The sequence below is a fragment of the Amblyomma americanum genome, chromosome 7 (assembly GCF_052857255.1).
Source record: "Amblyomma americanum isolate KBUSLIRL-KWMA chromosome 7, ASM5285725v1, whole genome shotgun sequence".
NCBI lineage: Eukaryota > Metazoa > Arthropoda > Arachnida > Ixodida > Ixodidae > Amblyomma > Amblyomma americanum.
The window spans coordinates 11,092,889-11,112,811 of record NC_135503.1 but is presented as its reverse complement, the minus strand read 5'-3'; the positions used below and the strand labels follow the sequence as shown (position 1 = coordinate 11,112,811).

Below are 19,923 nucleotides of genomic sequence, written 5' to 3'. Positions count from 1 at the left end.
GCGGGCAGGGCTTAAAGATGGTAAGTGGCAGCATTGCATTGGAAACCCCCGGATTAATTTCGACCACCCGACATCGCGCAGCACATTTGGACATCTTTTGCATTTTGCGGCTGCTGCTGTCGACATTCGATCCCGCGGCCTCGTCCCAATGTGGAACGATTCAGCTCGCCGTTACGGTTGCGATTTGATGAGTGTAAGTGGCAACTCTAACCTAGCTCTGTGCTGAAGATCTTAACCTTCTCGCTCTGTAAACGCTTCAATAGTAGTGCCGCCGTCGAATGACGCATTTGGAGAATATTTTGTGGCGCCTCTCTGCTTCTGCACAAACACGCAGCGGTGTGTGCAAGCGCGCCGTCAAAACGTGCTGCGAGGCGCGCTCCTTCTTTGTGGCAGGTTGATGCACGTCATCCCTCAAGGCCGTGAGAAACGAGCTCCGAGCGAGAGAGCGGCGCACGTGACGTCATCGGCCTCACGGAGGGTGATGGGACGCCAGCGCCGTCGTCACTACCACGCTCCCAGAAGTGTGCATGTCTCTCTCGGAGTGTTTTTTTTTTTTTTTCACCGGCAGGAGTAACGTGAAACGCGTACGTCGCTGCACTGCTTTGCTTTGCTTCCCGTGCAGTCAGGTTGCAGCCTGGTTCTCCCCCTTTTTGATCTGCTTCTGCACGCTTACTGATTGTAAAAGAAAGAACAAATATCTTTGGCTGGGGCGCGGCGTACGCGTTCATGAGCGCATTCGTAGTAGTAGCTCTATGAGCGCATTAGAAGGCCGAAATGGCTTCGCGAGTGGCGAACCCTAGCCAACGGTAGCCAAAGCAATCCGAGGTACCGGCCAGTCACGAAGCCGTCTCAACGCGTTGCAGCGGGCGTCGCGTATTCATTCTTCTTGTTGCTGAATGCCAGCCTAGTGTGTTGCTTCCAAAACGCTCTGCACGCTTTTAGTGCAGCGGAGCACGCATTGCCGGCTGTTATTACGAGGTGTTCTGTTTTCCTTTTCCGCGACGACGCCAGAAATTGCTTCCATACATATCCGCCGTGGCCTCGGCCGCTGCCAAGGACGGCGCTAAAATGAAATTTCGTCGGTGCCGTTTGTTGGTGCCGTATACCCTGCGCGCGAGTCCCGCGGCGTTCGACAAATGGAACCGATAAAACGGCTGCGGGGAGGACCTCGGTGACGACTACAACGACCGTGATAAGCAGATAAGCTTTCGCGCGACGTCAGGCGAGAAGCGGTGCAATGCGGTTCCTGGCGCGCGCGCTGGCTGTTATCGTTCAGGCATGGCGGTCACGTCGCCGCTATTATATTTATACGCCCGACGCGGCTATACAACGTTTCATCCGCGTCCGCTGTCAGACTCGGTGGGGCGCTGTGACGGGCTTTTGCTGTGTACGCGGTGGCGGCGTGTCCCGTTTACGCGCGCTGCTGTTGGTGCGACTGCGCAGAGCTTTCGGAAGAAAGAAAATTAAAAGCGTGAAATAGGTTGAAATTCACGAGCGCAGTAGAGGCTGCATGTGGACAGGGGGTTCTATAGTGAGTGGGCGGGGGGTGGGGGGGGGGGGGTGATGCTTTGGAGAAAAAATTTGTGGGAAAACCTTGAAAAACCCATTTTTTTCCCACGAAAAACTCACCAAGAGCTATTCCATTGTAGTTTTTGTATGGTCCACATGTTCTGGCGTTCCCTTGTGACGTCTAAATCCTCTTCCGACCGTATGGAAAAATAAATTCAATTATACGTGAGGTACGGAGCGTAGAAGAATTTCACATGGTGGCTCACCTTTACTAATGTCTTGGGCATCGTAGGGCATGAATTCCATTGAAGTCCCTGAATGTGGACGGGACATATTATTTGACCTGGACTCTGCCCCCTTCTCGCGACAGCCCTCTGTGTAAACAATTACGAAGCAACCAGAAAGCAAAAAAGCGCGCTAACCTTCTCGTGAAGGCGCGGAAGCACAAAGCGGGCCTATGCTGAGCGCAATATCCGATAAGTCGCGGCGAAGATCGACTCCGCTGGAGTCCGTCTCGCCGATTCCGTTAAGTGATGCAATGCAGCGAGCGACGGCGCATATTTGAATTGCGGAGTAGCCTCGTTTACATGAATGCGACAGATGTCGACTCCAGTCCGCTTTTTGAAGGAAAGTGAAAAAAACGTCGAGGAAGAGAGTAGAGGACGAGTCAGGCCTTTCCTTCTCGAAACCTGCTCTTTCCCTCAAAAGGGGGACCGGAGTCGACTTCTGTCGCATTCATGTAAACGCGCCTAGTGACCGCCATTGCATCGCTCCTGTCGCGTTGGAAGGACGAGCTGCATATGCAATACCCGAAGGGTCACAAGGACAGTGCTGAGGAAGAATGATTCGATGCTCACCGTGCAACTGATCTGGCCTTTGTAACTTCGAAACATCAAATCCTCTATTTCATTTTCCTACCAAGCTTCGACCTTTATCCAACACCAGTAGACGGTCACGTATAGTTGGGCTGATGATGATGTTAATGAAAGTATTTTGTATTAGTGCAGACGTGTTGGGACTCTCCCATTTCATCTAGGTACAAGGTGCCTCAAAAGTTCCCAAGCCACGGGGTCTGCTTTTGAGCCGTGTAGTGAGGCATATTTACGGCACCCTCGAACCTCAGAATTTCCCCAGAGGGCACAAAAAGTATCAGTCTCACCTCTGAGAACCTTGGTAGCCATAAGTACCAGAATATACTGCTGGAAAGCAGATCCTTTTTCGGCCGGGGAAATTTTGATGCCCCCCCCCCCCCCCCTTCCTTATTGGGCGTAGAGAGACTGGAAGAGCGCCCAGGAAATCTGTTTTAGTGCGACGCTCGCCCCGCCGCGGTGGCTCAGTGGTTAGGGCGCTCGACTACTGATCCGGAGTTCCCGGGTTCGAACCCGACCGCGGCGGCTGCGTTTTTATGGAGGAAAAACGCTAAGGCGCCCGTGTGCTGTGCGATGTCAGTGCACGTTAAAGATCCCCAGGTGGTAGAAATTATTCCGGAGCCCTACACTACGGCATCTATTTCTCTCTTTCTTCTTTCACTCCCACCTTTATCCCTTCCCTTACGGCGCGGTTCAGGTGTCCAAAGATATATGAGACAGATACTGCGCCATTTCCTTTCCCCAAAAAACCAATTATTATTAGTGCGACGCTCGTGACAGTGCGTATGGTTTCACTTGTGCGCATGCGTCACCTCCGAAGACGTACCATTCCGGGCAGTCGAATTTCGCCTGGACAAGTGTGCTGCATGAGCGCATGCTTATACGGCGGTGAGGCGGGTTGCTTCAGGGGCGTGCAAACATGCTGCAGGACCTGCGAGTAGACGGAAGCGCAGTGGTATAGAGTTACGACGCTGCCTAACGCATTACCGTTTGCTACCAAGCGTTGGAAGCGGCAAAAGGAATTATCTACTTATGGCAGGTAGTGACCGCAGATTCGGACCACGGGAGTGAAACAACAAGAATAAGAATGGGATGGAGCGCATTTGGCAGGTACTCTCAGATCATGAATGGCAGTTTACCAGTATATTCCTATATAGAAAAGTAAATAACTGCTGCGTCTTACCGGTACTCACTTTATGGGGCAGAAACGTGGAGCCTAACGAAATGGGTTCAGCTTAACCTACGGAAGACGCAGCGAACTTTGGAAAGGAAAATGTTAGGTGTATAGCGTTAAGAGTCGAGAAGAGGGCAGACCGGGTCAGGGAGCAAACTCTATAGATATAGTTAATGACATGCTATAGTTAAAATTCAGAGGAAGAGACTGGCCTGGACAGGGGAGGCGTGTAATGCGAAGGCAAGATAACCGACGATCGTTAGAGGTAACCCAGATGATTCTAGGAGAAGGCAAGCGTAGCAGGGTGCGGCAGAAAGTTAGGTGGGCGGATTACATCGAAATTTGTGGGGATAAGGTGGCCGCAGCTGACACAAGACGGGGCTAATTAAAAGGATACGGGACAGGCCTTTTGTCCTGCAGTGGACGTAGTTAAGCTGTTGGTGATCGAACGATGATTCCCGCCGTGACAGCGCCGACATTTCGCTGCCTTGGTGGTCGTCCGCCGTGCAATCCGGAAGAGGCGGTCGGCGGCGTGACCTTCAGAGTCGCGATGCTGCTTGCATTATTCTATAGCTGCACTGCTACACGCTTCCGGTGTACGCTCAGCGCCGGTGCTGTCAGTTATTGGTACTTCCGGCGTTATTGGTACTGACGTTGGGAATTGGGTCCCGCACCCGTCACAGAGCTTCTTACGGTTACCGGTAAGGGAGAAATTGGCCCTGCAATCGTTTATGCATCGAGAATTGTAAACTTGGCGTTTGGGTCAGATAATACAACGATTCTGAAACATGTATGCATGCAGCAGCAGAAGTACAGCTTTTTATTAATTTTTTTTTCAAAAACTGCCCTTCGGTAATCAGAAATCTGTACGGATACCTTTGATTTCATTTATGGGGGTTTAACGTCTCAGAGCGACTAAGGCAATGAAGGACGCCGTAGTGAAGGGCTCCGGGAATTTCGACCACATGGGCTTCGCACAGTACACGGGCCTCTATATAGTAGGATACAACTTAAAAAAAAAAAAAACAGCAGTTAACACTGCGCCACGATCCGCGGCGTACTGTATTACTCCGCTAGCCAGTCACTAAAGTAAACGAAAACAGCTTTTTAAAGTTGGACTTTATTAAACAAGCCAGGTATCAAAATGAATGATGATGAATTTTTATGGCGCAAGGGCAGCTTTGGCCAAAGAGCGCCATGGCACAAGGTTGTTTTCATTTCACAAGGTGGAGTCAAAGACCCATTTCCCAAGCATTTCACCCCAAAGAAGCCGAGCACCAGACCAGGGGAAAGCTTGTGCCCATTGTATTACCGGTGGGTACCCGGCGACACTGGGGATCGAACCCCACACGTCCCGCATGCGAGGCGGATGCTCAAACCACTAGGCCACCGCTGCGGCGCAGTTATCAAAATTCTAGACCTTATAACTTTTTTTTTCTCGTGATTAGCTTCTTGTTTACGTGACAAGAGAACCTTCAACAACGGACTACTTTTTGTCGTGGAGGAATTCTGTGCGCCGGTCCTGAATGTGGGCGGAGCTTCACTGCAGAATTAAGTCGTATTCGACTTTAGAATTTCACCTCCGTTGAAATTCGACAGCCGCGGTCGAATTTCGGTGGAGGCGAAATTCTAGAGGCCCTTTCAGGCTTCGTTACGGTGAGAAATGCATTTCTGTATTTTAAATGTTTTTTTTTTATTTTCAGGATATATAATTCGTTCGTTTGGTCGCGTGGTAAGCAAAGATGAAGATAATGGCGGGAGATAGGTGTTAGAAAGCGCGAACAGAAACACGAAATTTATAACTAGATGCGAAGAAACACACACGAGGTTCGCTGCGACATTCGAAGACCGGTGATCGCACATTTGAGGTAATAATTGCCCAGGAAACTCTTTAATTGCTCCCAGCCAAAACCTTTCTCATTTCTTGTGTTCGCGATTAGATTGTCCCTACTTCGTTTTGTTTGTCGTGGGCAGGTCGCTTGCAAATAATGCAGAAGATCGACTGTCGCGTAGACGGACGATCGCGAAAAAAAAATTGAGGGGAGACCTAAGCCCAGCCTTGAGGGTATGACGCGAAAGCGTATTGAGCTAATTGCCATAAATGCGGAATTCCATTTTCTACTTTACGTACCCCTCCTGGCGCAGTGGTGCAGCGGTTAAGCGATGCGCGCCACTGCCCAGCGATGGCAGGTGCTTCCAGCGGTGGGGTTTGTGCGACCCAGGTTGCCCTTCCCGAGTGACCAATCATTAATGCAACTGCCACCTGCCACGGTGGGAAGTTTGCTCACTATCCGATGGGCAGGTTGTGATGGCGCCGCAAGGTCACGTGACCTATAGGTGGTCTACCTGCCTCCTAGGTCGCTCTCTGAGCACCACCTGCCAGAGTCTCTTTTTATTGTGCAGGGTCATGCTCGTGATTCTTCGCTCACAATTCCGACGCCGGATTTTGTAGACAACGATTCCTTTAACTCTATCGCGTAAAAAAAAAAAAATCGTCTGGACAACGGTTGCGTACGAAATCGTCTGCTCTGCGCAGGCGTCTTTTCTGCAGTTGTGTGCCGTTTCATCGTCATCGTTAACGACTCATCATTGCCAAAAGGAAAGCCTCAACCTCAATCCAAAGCCAACCAAATCCAAAGGCCTCCAAGTAGCCGTCTTCTTCGCCATCCGCGTCCTCCTTTCCCGAGCGAATTTTCTGAGCTTATCGCTGCATTCTACCGCCCTCGACTACGTTTATTGAACACCCTTCCTTTGCGGATGCCCTTCTTGTAATGTCCACTATACTGATAGTCCCTTTCTCTGTGCTTCGGAGCATTGTCATGCATTGAGAACACATTGGCTGTTTAGAAAAAGCTTCGAAGTCTGTAAATCTTGAAATATTTGAAGTTTCTTCGGGTACAAGGTACAGGTGTACAGTAAGCCCACTAGGTGCAGGAAAAGGTGGGTTTAATTATGCGTCCTGATTAAGTCTACGCTGCATTTACAATGATTCCAGGCGCCCATAGTGACACTACATGAATAACATCCGACTCAATACGAACACATGACAGAGTGCATGTACCGGTATTCCAGGGCCACGTTTTATGATTGTTTGATTTTGTTCTTTTCATTTGCTACTTTTTATGCTCTCCCCTACCGCTTCCAATCCCCGTTCCGACCTGGACAGAGCAGCGTATCATGTCGGCGAGTTAAACACGCTGTTTTTTCATTAAATAGATGATTAGAGATATCTCAATGGAGCGTGTAGTGTAAGAGGCACTGTCGGTTATCTGTGCTGCGCGTCGCGTGATCCATCTCTTCCCAGTCATTTCTTTTACAATGCATCACCGTATCACACGTGTTCATCCTCTATACCGTCGCACCTCAGTTGAGCGATAAGCTCGTCCGTATATGTAGAAGTTCTTCTATCTGGCCACCGCCTCTGCTGTGCTTCTCGATTGTGGTGTTTAGAGGTGTTTAGGCGCAAAGGCAGTGCGTGTGATCACTCAATGAGGGCCGAATCGATGCGACTCAGTGTAGCATCGACGCATATTCGAGACCAGGACTAGGACTAAAACCGTTTATTCAGGACGCGAATGGTCGGGTATATATGTATATCCATTTCAGACGACCTGAGAAAAAGTTCGGAAAATACACTTCTCAAGTTTGGGTGCTCCCATTAAAATTTTACATCTCCTTAGATCCAAGAGTTCTTTCTGGGTAAGCTTTCTCCATGCTTCGAGTCACTGTGCATTCAGAGACATGAAACAGCCTCTTAGCATGCATATTTAGTTGAACAAACGCGCGGCAGAATACATATTTAAATCTACTTCGAATAATAGCGTGGCGAATTAAGCGCGAGAAACTTGAGAGCTGTTTGGCCGCTGGGGGCTGTAAGCTGATTTAGTCAAAGCAACCAACTTGGAAGGCCGCGCAGAGCGCCCCCTATTGTGCCACACAAACCTTGAAAAATTGATTACATGGGAATACATCGATTGCTGTCCGACTTCCAATGGACCTATAGGCTGCAGGACTAACGTGATTTTTTTTTTACCGCCTTAAAAGACAGGCGTGCATTATTTATCATGTACGCTGTGTCCGAGGAGGGAACAGAAGGGAATCAAATAGTGCACAGGGTATCGGATGTTTGCAATAACTACGAACAATAGACACTGCGCCATCCGCTTTTTCCGTCTTAATACGGGACGACTGAACGTGAGGCTTCGCTTCGTGTTGCGCTGCTTTTGAGTCTCTCAGTTACCTTTGCGGCACATGAGTAAATGGGAGAGGGGGGGGGGGGGGGCAAAGAGAGAAGTAAAAAAACTACCCCGCCCCGAGTCGTTTTTTTTTTTCTTCTCACATTTCGTCCGTACTCAAGCGTTCACAGAACTTTCGTGGAGCTCACAGGCGAACAGAATAGTAGAGCTGTGTTAGAAACTTCACGCCGCGGGTTGGGCCCGTAAGTTGCGGCTGCTGTTTCTCGGGCCAGAGCTCATACAATTAAGGCGGTGGGATATTACAACCCTGAAAGCACTCCGCTTCGACGAGTCGAACACTCGCTTCTTCGCTGCATCAAACACCATGGTAACATGGAGCTTCCATGTGCATGGAGCGCGTGGTCACCAATCATGGAGCATGGATGGCCAATCGTGGATCACCAATCATGAATCATGGAGCGCGCGAATCACCAACGAGGACGCAGCTCCGCAGCACCGAGCTTTCACCGCTCGAGGCTTCGAACGCTTTTTGGAGTACGCTTTCAACTATAGAAGTTCCTCCAGAGGCGGAACCGCCAGGTCGCCACGGGAGCCCGTTGTACATGGCGATGCCCGGTCGGCGCATTCTTGTACGCGGATACTCAGCTCTTCGGACCCGAACGAAAGAACATTGATGTCGCTATGCCTCCTGGAGGTGACCTGGCAGCCGTTGGCTGGGTGGTTAACTGCGCTACACATACAGTGCTTCTCTCGTGGGCCCGCATGGGAAGCTAGCTGTGCCTGTGTGCTGCAGAAGCTGACACGGAACACGCGCACGATGCCTTAACACAGGAAGATCGAGGGAGACAAACGCAGTGTGTGCCATCCTGCCCCTCGCACTTCTGTACAGTACACTACACCGCGGCTCTTCCTTAATTTCCTTTACTTGCGTGCGCAGCGCTGCTCCCGCTACATGTGCAAGTCCGTGGCGCTGTAAGCGGGAGTGACTGCATCCTCATTAACATCATCGCCATCCCGCTTGCGTCCACTGTGCGGCAAAGGCCTCTGCCGTGGACGTCTGATAAACGCTGTCCTGTGTCAACTCTAGCCACTCTATGTATGTACAAGGGGCAGTCAGAAAGCAGCTGAATTATTTTTATTGTAAGAAAGTTACGAGCTAGGCTGTAAAGTACTTAATCATTATTCAACGCAGGTGTGCCGCCGTTTCACCGTTGCCTTTTTTCCGGAAGAAAAAGAAAGCCATGATGTGGAACCTGCGGCCATGCGTGCAATGCGCCTGACACCATCGTCCGTGCTGAACTTGCCTGAGAATGTGGCAATCTGTGGGCGCTTATAGGTCGAGTGATTTTCGAAAGGCATTCCAGAAGGCCGGAGGACTATGATCTTATGTGTAGTTGCACGAGCTTAATTTCAATGAATGAATGAATCTTAATTACCGTAGGATGTTTCGTAATGCTAACGAACCTTGCCGCACTACACCGCCTGGAGGTGAGAAATTACATTTCCGGGGTAGAAATTTGCGATGATTTCGATTTTTCGATCGTCATTTCAAGCTCACTTTTTGATTGACCCTCGTACCTGCAAACTTCCTAATTTCATCTGCGAACCTGATTTTCTGCCGCCGCCTGTTTCGAGTGAATGTAACACCGTGTTGCAGGAAGCTGTTAGTGTCTCAGCTATATATAGCAGTTCGCCTAGACAGCGTTGTTGTCCAGACACCCAATCACGCACGCCCAGACAGGGGATCAAACAAGACTCGGGATTACTGATAAAAGAGCGAAGCAGAAAGAAGACACGACAGTCCGGGCCTAGCTTCGTGCCGGGAATCTTCTTTTGCGAGCAGATCTGCGGCGCAGATATCCGTCGTCCACTGCCGCGATTGCAGTTTTCCGTTGGTACAGCCAGGCATGGTGTGGTCAATTTATATCTCCTTGCGTTCCGCGCTGAGGTATGATCTGCACAGCGCTTTTTGCGCGTAGATGCGTGAACCTCACCGTTCATACTTCGTCGCGGTGATTTGAAGGAACTCTAACTGTATATAGCAACGTGTTAGTGAACAATGGAAGCACATGCAAGTACAGCTGTTTTACTTGCGGGTCGTGCATGCGTGGCCCGTTTTCGCCACCGGAGCTCCAAATCTCTCTAGGGAAGGGGGGGGGGGGGGGGGGAGACTGCATCGCCCTCATCCTTCCGGGCCTTGCAGGGAGCTGCACGTGCCATTGCTTAGAAACAAAGCCACGTGTTGTACATCTACATGTGCATGCATCTGGAAGGTAAGGTGTGACCTTACAGATTTCTTGCGGGATCTGCGACCGTACAGCGTCGTGCAGGGGTCTGGTAGACGCGTGGTTTAGGTCTGATGGTAAAGGGACACGCAATTGTTAATTGACGCTGACTCGGAAGACTACTCGCAACCATTACGAGAGAACTCGAGCCGAAGCTCGGCGCATACGCCACGCGCAAAGGACCCTCGCTGCGGGCCTAAACAAAGCATTCCGTACAACGTCAACAAATGTCTTTCGCCGGGAAAAGCTGTACAGACGCCCCGGTTCAGACTCCGCGATCGGGGCTTCGAGCGCTCGCTCGCTAGTTCGTCGTTCATCTTTCACGCGCGCAACAATGCCTAACCGAGACGCGGGGAAAGAAGAACAACGGAGAAGAAAAAGAAACGCGCGCCATTGTGCACGCTGTGTCGGCTCTGCTTTGTCGCCGTGCACAGCAGCCGCTCTGAGGCGAGTGAACTAATCGGCGTGGGTCGCCGTCATTGCGACGACTCCGCTGAGATGCGTGCGTGCGGAGAGGTGGTGTACACTCCTGTGCACGTCGTCTGGTTACTTTGTGCAAGAGCTGCCCTCGGCAGAAATTTAGCGCTGGAAACCCATGGAAACACGGCGGCCGCGTTTCGATGGAGGCGAAACGCAAGAAGGCGCCCATGTGCTGTGCGATGTCAGTGCACGTTAAGGATCCCCAGGTGGTCGAAATTATTCCGGAGCCCTACACTATTCCCTCTCGTCTGATGAACACATTAAAGGGGCACTTAGAACAACGCCGTCCAATTTTTTGTTAATTAAAATTATTCAGTTTCTTTTTTAAAACTCTGCTCACTTCTGTTCGGCAGCACGAGACGAATTTTTTTGCTTATTTATAGCGAATTTATTGAAAATGGAACTTTTTGATCCGCCGCTCGATTCAAATTCGTGAAGTAAAAGGACTCCGTGATCGCTGACTGAATGTTTGGCGGTGTAGGCAAGCCTCAGAGATCCGATATAAAGAAGAAAGAAAGAACCATTGACGTCAACGAGTTAGTCTGCGAGAAAGTCGTATGGAGGCGATATACCTTTATTTCCTTTTTTTCTTTTATGTCATGTATTTCTTGTTTCTTCAGTGAAAGTAGCCCCTTTGTCATTGATACGGGGCAGCTTGAGTCTGTCATTAGTGTCCCCGTAATGCAGAGAAGGGGAATATATGTAGGGAACGGCATTGGGAGAAGCAAGGAGAAAGAGGCGTGACCTTCCTGTAAGTGTAATCCTCCATTAAATGGCGCCGCATGGATGAACCCGAAGTATATACCGTTAGGAACGCAATAAGATTGGAATTGCGGGCCTCTCTCCGAATCGACCGGAACGAGCTTTCGCGATGATGAGACTATGAGGCCACGATGTCGGCGCCTCGAGCACTTTCGGTTCGGGTAATGGAACCTTCCTCCTAACATCATCAAAACTGTATGGAAAATGAACCCCATTAAAAGAGAAACATATATCCACAGTGGCGACCGTGTGATCGAAGAGCGCTGGTGGCCCGAGTGCGCGAATTTCACGACCTATGGCGTCTTTCTTTCCGTTTATTTTTTTTATTCTTGAACGTAGCGCGTCTCACTGTCGTTTGTAAATTTTATGGAGACGTAGTTATGCTGGAAAAAAGAAAAGAACTGACACCATGTTCAGCTTTATGTTCTCAGATTATCACGTTCGTCGAATTTTTCTGGAACTTTTACTCTCCGAAACAGCACTCTTACATACAGGGCTGTTGAATGGTAACAAAGTATAGTTTGTAAAATTCTAACATCTGTTTTCGCCACGGAGGTGCAGAGTTATAAAAGTGGCACTTAAAGGGGCTGTGAAAGGGAGCTCCAACAAAGATGCGATGTGCCTGGGACGCTAAAGGACGACGCTTCAAAAATATCCTCCAGCAAGAATTTTTTTTAGATGCGTTTTGTGGAAGCTGAGTTATCTGTTGTCACAATTTGAATTTCCGCGTGTTCGCACCTTTCTCCTCTCGTCACTTTTTGCACGCTGAAATGTCGGCCCCTCGCACTCGCCCCTTCCGCTGGCTGCCGACGCGCGCGAACCAATGCTTGCAGTAGTCCGCTGCTGACGTAACGGGCGCAGATTCGGGCGAAAGCCTAGCACTGCAGGTGGCCTCTAGGAGTGGAAGCGGGAGTTTTTAAAATTGAATTGTAAATTATCGGCTCGCTTTTGAGGTCTTGCACTCGGCATGAACGCTCGTCGGCCTGAACTCTACATGATGCGAGCATTTAATTTATAGCCAACCTCAAACACCCTTTTCAGGGACCCTTTAAAGTTTTTCCTGTGTTGCGAGTTTGTCCTGTCATTTCACTAAGTAAAAAAAAAATTGCAGGCTTAAATCGACACCTCCCTCCAGTCACTTGGGCTTAGTGTTTTTGTTTATTTACATGCAGTGCATTCTGTTGGAATCAGTGGAGCGGTCGTAGCCCCATACAGATGCCGCAGTAGTTAGAAGAAAAAAAAAAAGCTTTAAAAAATGTGGACTTTTTTGCCTTAATATCTCTCGCCTCTCTTTCCTGGTTATAGACTTAGCAAAAGAGTTGAATACGGCTTCGGCATGAATTTAACCAGAAAAGAGTGGCGAGAGATATAAAGCAAAAAAAAAAGTCCACATTTTTTAAAGCTTTTTTTCTATACTTTATAATGGATGACTGAAAGTCTTTGCAACTTTGAGCTTCCTGTTTAGAGCTCTGCAGCTCTCTTCAGAGTCGCCTTCCTTTAAAAATGCATGGATCGGACCTTGCCTTCGACTTGCTCTTCTTGACTTTTCGTAGCTGGTTGCAGCTCATCTTGTTTCTGCTAGCGTATACGTGTAACTTAATTGTTAAACCAGCCACCCTGTATGCTCACATAGTCAGCGGGGAGCGACCCAGTTCTCCCGTTATGGAGCGGTGAAAAGTGGCTGCTAAGTGGTGGAGCATTGTTCTCATTTGTTGGCCGATGAAGACGTCATCGTCTTGGAGGAGTAAAAGGGGCGTTGACCCAGCCGAATAGTCTCTCGAGCGCTGTGGCAAAGTGCGCATCAAGCTTACTACGCGCATACGCACTTTTTATGCGGCGGCCATGATGTCTGTACAGTTCTCGTCGGCTCACCGCTATGCAGGCCAACTTCGTGTCGCAAGTTTCGAAGCATTGCTCTGTAAGAAATGAATGGATATTTTTTTAGTACATACTCAGCGGAAGAGAAATAAGCGAAATTACCTTATCTGGAAATGAAATTTTCCTCCTGAGAAAATCTTCCCGCCGTATAGCGCGCATCGAACGAGGGGATGCAGTATTTTGGATGTCACCGGCTAAAATTTTAGTAAATTGAAGTGAGTTACATATTGTGCTTTTTTTTCCTCTCTCATTAAGCGGGTTGCCGGGAAAAAAGAAAAACCGAGGCAGAAGACTTCTTTCCTAGCGGCCAACGTTTAAATAATTTATTTGTCATTGTTGCTAGCTTCCCTTTTCGCGTATTGTGGTCAAGGTCAGTGAGGCGGTCACTTCGTGTTTGCAGAAGTTTTTCAGAAGATTGTTAGTAGCGTTGTGCGGATAGTAATTTATCCAAACCGAGTCGAATACTAATCCACTAGTGATACACCAAACCGAATATTCGTGCAGAATGAGAAACCGTGCGAAACACTGACGCGCCAGCGGCGGCGCTGCGGTAGAGTGCTCAGCTTATGAAGTTAGAGCTGTAGCTGTTAAAAGACCACAAGACTAACCTGCACTAAGGGGTCGCAATGAGAAGCCACTAAATTAGCTATATGACGGTCATGACATAATTATAGGAAAATTACCTTTCGCTAGTGATAACGACCGTAGCTCAGGGCATGAGACTGGTGACGGCTACGTATGAGCCATGGCCTCCGAAATCGGTCATCCAGACAGGGCTTGCTAGACTTGCTTGAGCCCTGCCGCGTCGTCTATAGTCTCAGAGGCCACGTATGAGCGGTATGAACGCCGGCCCACGAATGGACCGCGTTGCGGCGCTGAACCCTCCATTCCGCGCACACTGACCGTGGCAGGGCGTAGGTGTGGGCCACGTTTCAAAGCGAAAGAAAGCCTTACTACTCCCTGTGTATCTTCTTCGCTGTGTTCGCGAGTTTGACCTTGAACCGAGGAGAAACCACGTGGCAGCTGTGACGTCACTCAGCCGCCTCCGCCGGTACCGAGAAATGAAAATTGTTTTTTGAGGAAAGGAAATGACGCAGTGCCTGTCTCACATATCTCGGTGGACACCCGAACCGCACCGTAAGGGAAAGGATAAAGGAGGTAGTGAAAGAAGAAAGGAAAGAAGACGTGCCGTAGTGGAGGGTTTCGGAATAATTTCGACCACATGGGGATCTTTAACGTGCACTGTCATCGCACAGCACACGGGCGCCTTTTTGCGTTTCGCCTCCATCGAAACGCGGCCGCCGCGGTCGGGTTCGAGCCCGTGGAGTCCGGATCAGTAGCCGAGCGCCTGATTCGCTCATAGAGGCATAGAGGCAGCTGAAGAGGCCCCCATTGTTCTGGCAATATCGCACGGCAACGCAACAGGACCGAACGTCACTATAGCGACGGACTCTAAACAAGCATGCAGAAACTACACAAGAGGCAGGATCGACAGCATCGCCAGTCATATTCAACAAACGACGAGAAGACACATAAACACTAAACATAACATAGTATGGGTTCCGTGACATGAGGGGATGAGGGGCAACGTACCAGCGGACGAGTTAGCTCGAGGGTACGTCAACCGAGCAGACTCAACACTTTGCACCACGGCCACCTTTGACCCTGTTACCCCCACGTACTCAGACATACTAGATCATTACAGGGGTCAGCGGAAACACTACCCAGCCCCACACAAAAGGCTATCCAAAGATGAGGCGGTAGACTGGCGCAGACTGCAAACCGGTACCTACCCGCACCTGCACAAACTATACAAGATTTTCCTTACACAATATGCAGACGAATGTCCGTGATGCCAGGGTAAACCTCCACTAGAGCTTGTTACATGGACCTGCCCTAAGGCAGACTTAGAGCCTAAAATGGACCACCCGAGTGTGACGCAGTGGGAGCACTTGCTGACGAGCCAGGACGAGGAAGCGCAATGATTTCTCGTACGCCGAGCCACGCTGGCAGCTGTCAAGTGCGGCATGCTGGACCGAGGATCGACCACGGCGCCCAGTGGCCCGTAAGGGTCAAGAAGATTTCAGATTTGTCGCCAATAAAGTTTTTTCCCATCCATCCATCCACGGCCTTTATAATTGTAGGCGGCGTTGCCTCAACCGCGCCCAGTGGGAAGGGATGGATGGGCGACTGAGAGAAGGAGAGAGAAATAGGCGCCGTAGTCGAGGGCTGTTGAATAATTTCGACCACCTGAGGTTCTTTACGTGCGCGGACATCGCACGGCACACGGGTATTCGTGCTCGTTAGGCGAACCGCTCAGCCACCGCGGCGGGTATTCACAGTCGCCATCCGGCGTCCGCTCTGACTACCGGAATTTTCCACGAAAACGGTGACCTGTTGAAACGATCGTGGTGGGATCCGTAGCCTCCTTTCTTCTGCTGCTTGCTGTCCTGTGCTGCCATTTGGGCTATTATTTGTGTATGTATGAGGGAGCGGTCTTTCAGTACCGCGATGATGATGACCGCCGGAGGTGCGAGTGAAGTTGCGGATGAGTTAACGGTGCCGAAAAAAAAAATAAAGTGTAAGCTGTCTAATAAACGATTTCGTTGAGCAGAACAGCTTCCTTCTGAGGCTGCTCGCGGGATATGTTCATTGTGCCGGTGTCGTGGTGTAGCGTCAAAATTTCACGCCGGGCTTTCAGCATGCATCTTCTTGCCGGCCAGCCGACTAGACGTCGTAATAGACCTGTGAGCTCGCATCAGTTATTTTCAAGTACTGTCTGCTACGTATTGCTCCTCGATGCGCGAGTCAACGGTGAGAAAGCCGCATACGCACAGTCGTTATCGTAGCACACTCATCCATTTTCAAAATAATCTTAACGTAAACGCCTAAGCAACCAAAACTAAAGGAATCCCACGTGAGTGAAATCATATCTCTGGACGAAGTCATCACCTTCGTCTCTAACGACAGCAATCTTGTCGCATTTGCGTATCACCGTATTGAGTCACCCTCCAACTAACGCCATGTTCAATCCGGCGCCAACTCTTGATGGCATTGCGGGTTTTTATTTTCCCCCATGCTTTCCGCCGCTCCCAAGGTGGCTTGACTTTCGTGGCAGGACGGCATTGTAAGAGGGCTTTAGCACAGCCGGATAGCACTATGGTTACGCGTTGTCGTTGTTACGTTTGCCGCACTTGCCCGCCTGCATTTGCCGTACAGTATAGTTACCGTATTTACCGCACGATGGTGCTAACGCTCTGTTCTGGTGCGTAGTTGTGAGGAACTGTACGGTCGGTAGTGCGTAGCAGATCTCTCGCTTCGTTGCATCGGCTCAGGGGAAAATATGCGACATTTCTTTTCTGAGGATCAAGTTCACGGCCATTGTGTGCGTTTTCTTCCAACTACAAAAAAAATCGCAGGCTGTTTTGTTAGGGATGTTAATGGAAAAGTGCATTTTCGTTGGAAGCTGTGGAGGTCTTCAAGCCTGAATTCGTTTTTGGGAACAGAAGAGTGCGCCCATCTTCCGAACACAAACGTAGCTTTAACAGTAAGTTCGTTTTGTTAACGAATGATAGCTTCGGTACAAATGCGCCTGCACTCCGAAGGTGTGACTTGCTTCTGCTGTTTCGGCGTGATCTTTATCGTGATGGAGGAAATTGACGCGAGAAAGACGAAGGTAGAATTAGAGCTGAAAAAAAAGGGGGTTTCATACCTACTCATCTATACGTGCTCCCACAAGCTCCAAGCTTAAATTTTGAAAATGTGGGCGCATGTTACTCATGTGCAATTAAATATGCGTTTGCACTTTTATTCCGAATATTAGCCGCAGCTTTGTAATACTCGCTTCAATTCTATTGCTCTGTGAATGAGATTCATTCCCATTGTACGAATCTTTATTGGTTTTTGCTCGCACGTCGCGGCATATCACTGCTCTTCCTTTTTTTGATGCTGGAACAAAGTGACTTTGCTTAAGAAGAAATAGGTATTTGCCCAAGCAGGGAACATAAATGTCTCAACATGTTGCGCTTATCGCTTTTTTTTTTTTGAGAAAAAGAAACTGTGTCGACGGTCTGTCTGGAAACGGCAAAATGGTTTAGGTGCGTGCCACTTCGATAACGCTTAGGCTGCCGTCTCCTGACAGCAGCGCGCGCAGAAAACATTTACTGATGTTATATGGTGCTCCGTTGAGATGGTAAGATACATAATTGGTGTGTGTGTGTTTGGGGGGGGGGGGGGGGAAAGGGGGGTAGAGTTCAGCGTCGCGTCCCAAACAATGAGACGAAATATACCTGCTTACAGATGCGTGAAACGATCAAGGAGCATTTCAGAAGGTTATAATAATAATAATAATAATAATAATAATAATTGGTTTTTGGGGAAAGGAAATGGCGCAGTATCTGTCTCATATATCTTTGGACACCTGAACCGCGCCGTAAGGAAAGGGATAAAGGAGGGAGTGAAAGAAGAAAGGAAGAATAGGTGCCGTAGTGGAGGGCTCCGGAATAATTTCGACCACCTTGGGATCTTTAACGTGCACTGACATCGCACAGCACACGGGCGCCTTAGCGTTTTTCCTCCATAAAAACGCAGCCGCCGCGGTCGGGTTCGAACCCGGGAACTCCGGATCAGCAGTCGAGCGCCGTAACCACTGAGCCACCGCGGCGGGGCTTCAGAAGGTTCGCAGAGTTTCTGAAACAAGCCAGCCAACAAACGACTTTGAAATTAAACAACACTGCCACCTGCTTTCAGAAACTCTTCAGAAGGTTCGCAGAGTTTCTGAAAGCAGGTGGCAGTGTTGTTTAATTTCAAAGTCGTTTGTTGGCTGGCTTGTTACAGCAAGCCCGTTGTCACACCAGTCAGATCGATTTCATCGCTCATAGTCGTCGTCTTATGGTGAATTCCAATCGCAGGCACGGAGCGGTCTGCACGCTCTGTGACAGAGCGCCTGAATCCGGCGCAGAGCGCGCGACCTGAAATTGCGATTGGAGTACACTTGCTCTGGCCAGAGCATGTAGGGCGCCGCTATCGCCGCTGAAAAAGAACGTCACGCAAACTTCCGGTCGGATCCGCCGATTTCGGCGGAGCTGTCCCGACTGCTCCACGGAGCAATCTCGGCTCGGCAACCGCTCCCTGTCTACGATTGGAAGACGCGATCCGTGCCTCAGATCTGCGTTTGGAATGCACCTGCTCCGAAAAGAGCAGGAAACGTTGCTCCAGAATTGCTCCAACTCTGCGATTGGAAGTCACCATTAGTTTCCATCTTCTTCACAGCCGTATCGACGTCGTCTGCACTACCACAGCTTCAAACACATGCCCTCGGCCATATTCGCCGTGACGCATGCATTTGTTGCGCATTTACGACACGTCTTTAAGTAGGCGGGGACGTAGTCGCGTGTGTACAGTCCCCGTCGTGATCCATCTCCCACTATGGTAGTTCCCTCAGGAGCACAGCAGTGGCTTAGTGGTTTGAGCATCCGCCTCGCATGCTGGGTTCGATCTCAGTGCTGCCGGGTACCTATCAGTGATACAATGGGTATAGGCTTTCCCCTGGCCTGATGATCGGCTTATCGTGAGTGAAATGCTTGGGAAATGGACCCCACCTTGAGAAGACGACAACACCTTGTGCCATGACGCTCTTTGGCCCCAGATGCCCTTGCGCCATGAGAATTCATAATATTCATCGTAATTTACCTAAATCTGAGCGGTACGAATTCCGTTTGCTCGGGTTGTTATTTCAGTTGCGGATCGTTTCCCGGGTTAGGTTTACGCTCGCTTCCCGGAGTAACTTGTTCCCGATTCGCTTGATGAAAGTGGAACAACAAATGAACACGGGTGGTAGTTTCTCAGCCCAGTGCCAATAACATTTCGACGAGGTGCTGGCATTGCGTCGGACTAATGTATAATAATGAGGGAAATCATCCATGTCCATCCGCGGTTCTTGCTAATCTCCGTGTTCGCATCTTAATTGTTATTTGTGTATGTATGCTTAGTAAAGACGTTCACGCCTTGCTGTGAATACAGAGGAGGATTCTTTTCTTGTGCGCGCAGATCGCTTGGGAAGACAAGAACAAAAAGAGACTAAGAAATGCCGCACCCGAAGCTAGCCTGCAAGCGGTGCGACGCGCCAATTTCACGCCCTTTCCAACTGCCGCACACCTTGACGAACCGATGTTAGGGAAGGCAAGCTCGGACGTGGTTATCTGTGCGCACGGGTAATGCATTACGGTGATTCGCCATCACAGCGTAAAGAAAAAAAGAAAACAAACTCTGGGGCGCTTCCGTGCCAGTAACGCGAAAGCATTGCAATTCTATTTCAGTTCCATTCTAATTGTATTCCTTTGTGGTTGGTGCAGTTTTAAATACTATAACTGGTTAACATTTCTTATTTTCCCATCTTTGTTGATGTCACACAATTTCAACCAATCGCGAGTTTTGTAACGCCACCACTTTATTGCGCAATGCCGGGTTTTCGTATCGATAAGTTATCTAATGTTTTCGCATTAATAAAGAAAAAAGGGGAGGACGGATTAGGAAGATATAATTAGAAATGACCGGACACAGTCCTCTGGTAAGGCGTTCTCGCAGGCTAGTTGGTTCACTTTCGAGGAAGGTTATAACACCTGCGTAAAAAAGGACGAGGACAGGAGGTAAAGAAACGCCCGTGGTGTATTTGTTTCTTTACTTCCCGTCCTCGTCCTTTTGCGCGGTTTGTAATCTTCCTCGAAAATGGTCCTCCGTCCTGATCGAAAACACCTTCAAGGGGTGCGACC

At 49.4% G+C, this 19,923-nt stretch overlaps 2 protein-coding genes across 2 annotated transcripts in view; one reads left to right on the top strand and one right to left on the bottom strand.

The window, feature by feature from the left end:
* RpL24 (ribosomal protein L24) overlaps window positions 1-19,923 on the bottom strand; it is a 304,226-nt gene that overhangs the window by 94,724 nt on the left and 189,579 nt on the right. The gene's annotated exons all lie outside the window — the stretch shown is intronic.
* Window positions 1-19,923, top strand: part of Cep97 (centrosomal protein 97kDa) — a 151,437-nt gene that overhangs the window by 86,869 nt on the left and 44,645 nt on the right. The window lies entirely within an intron of this gene.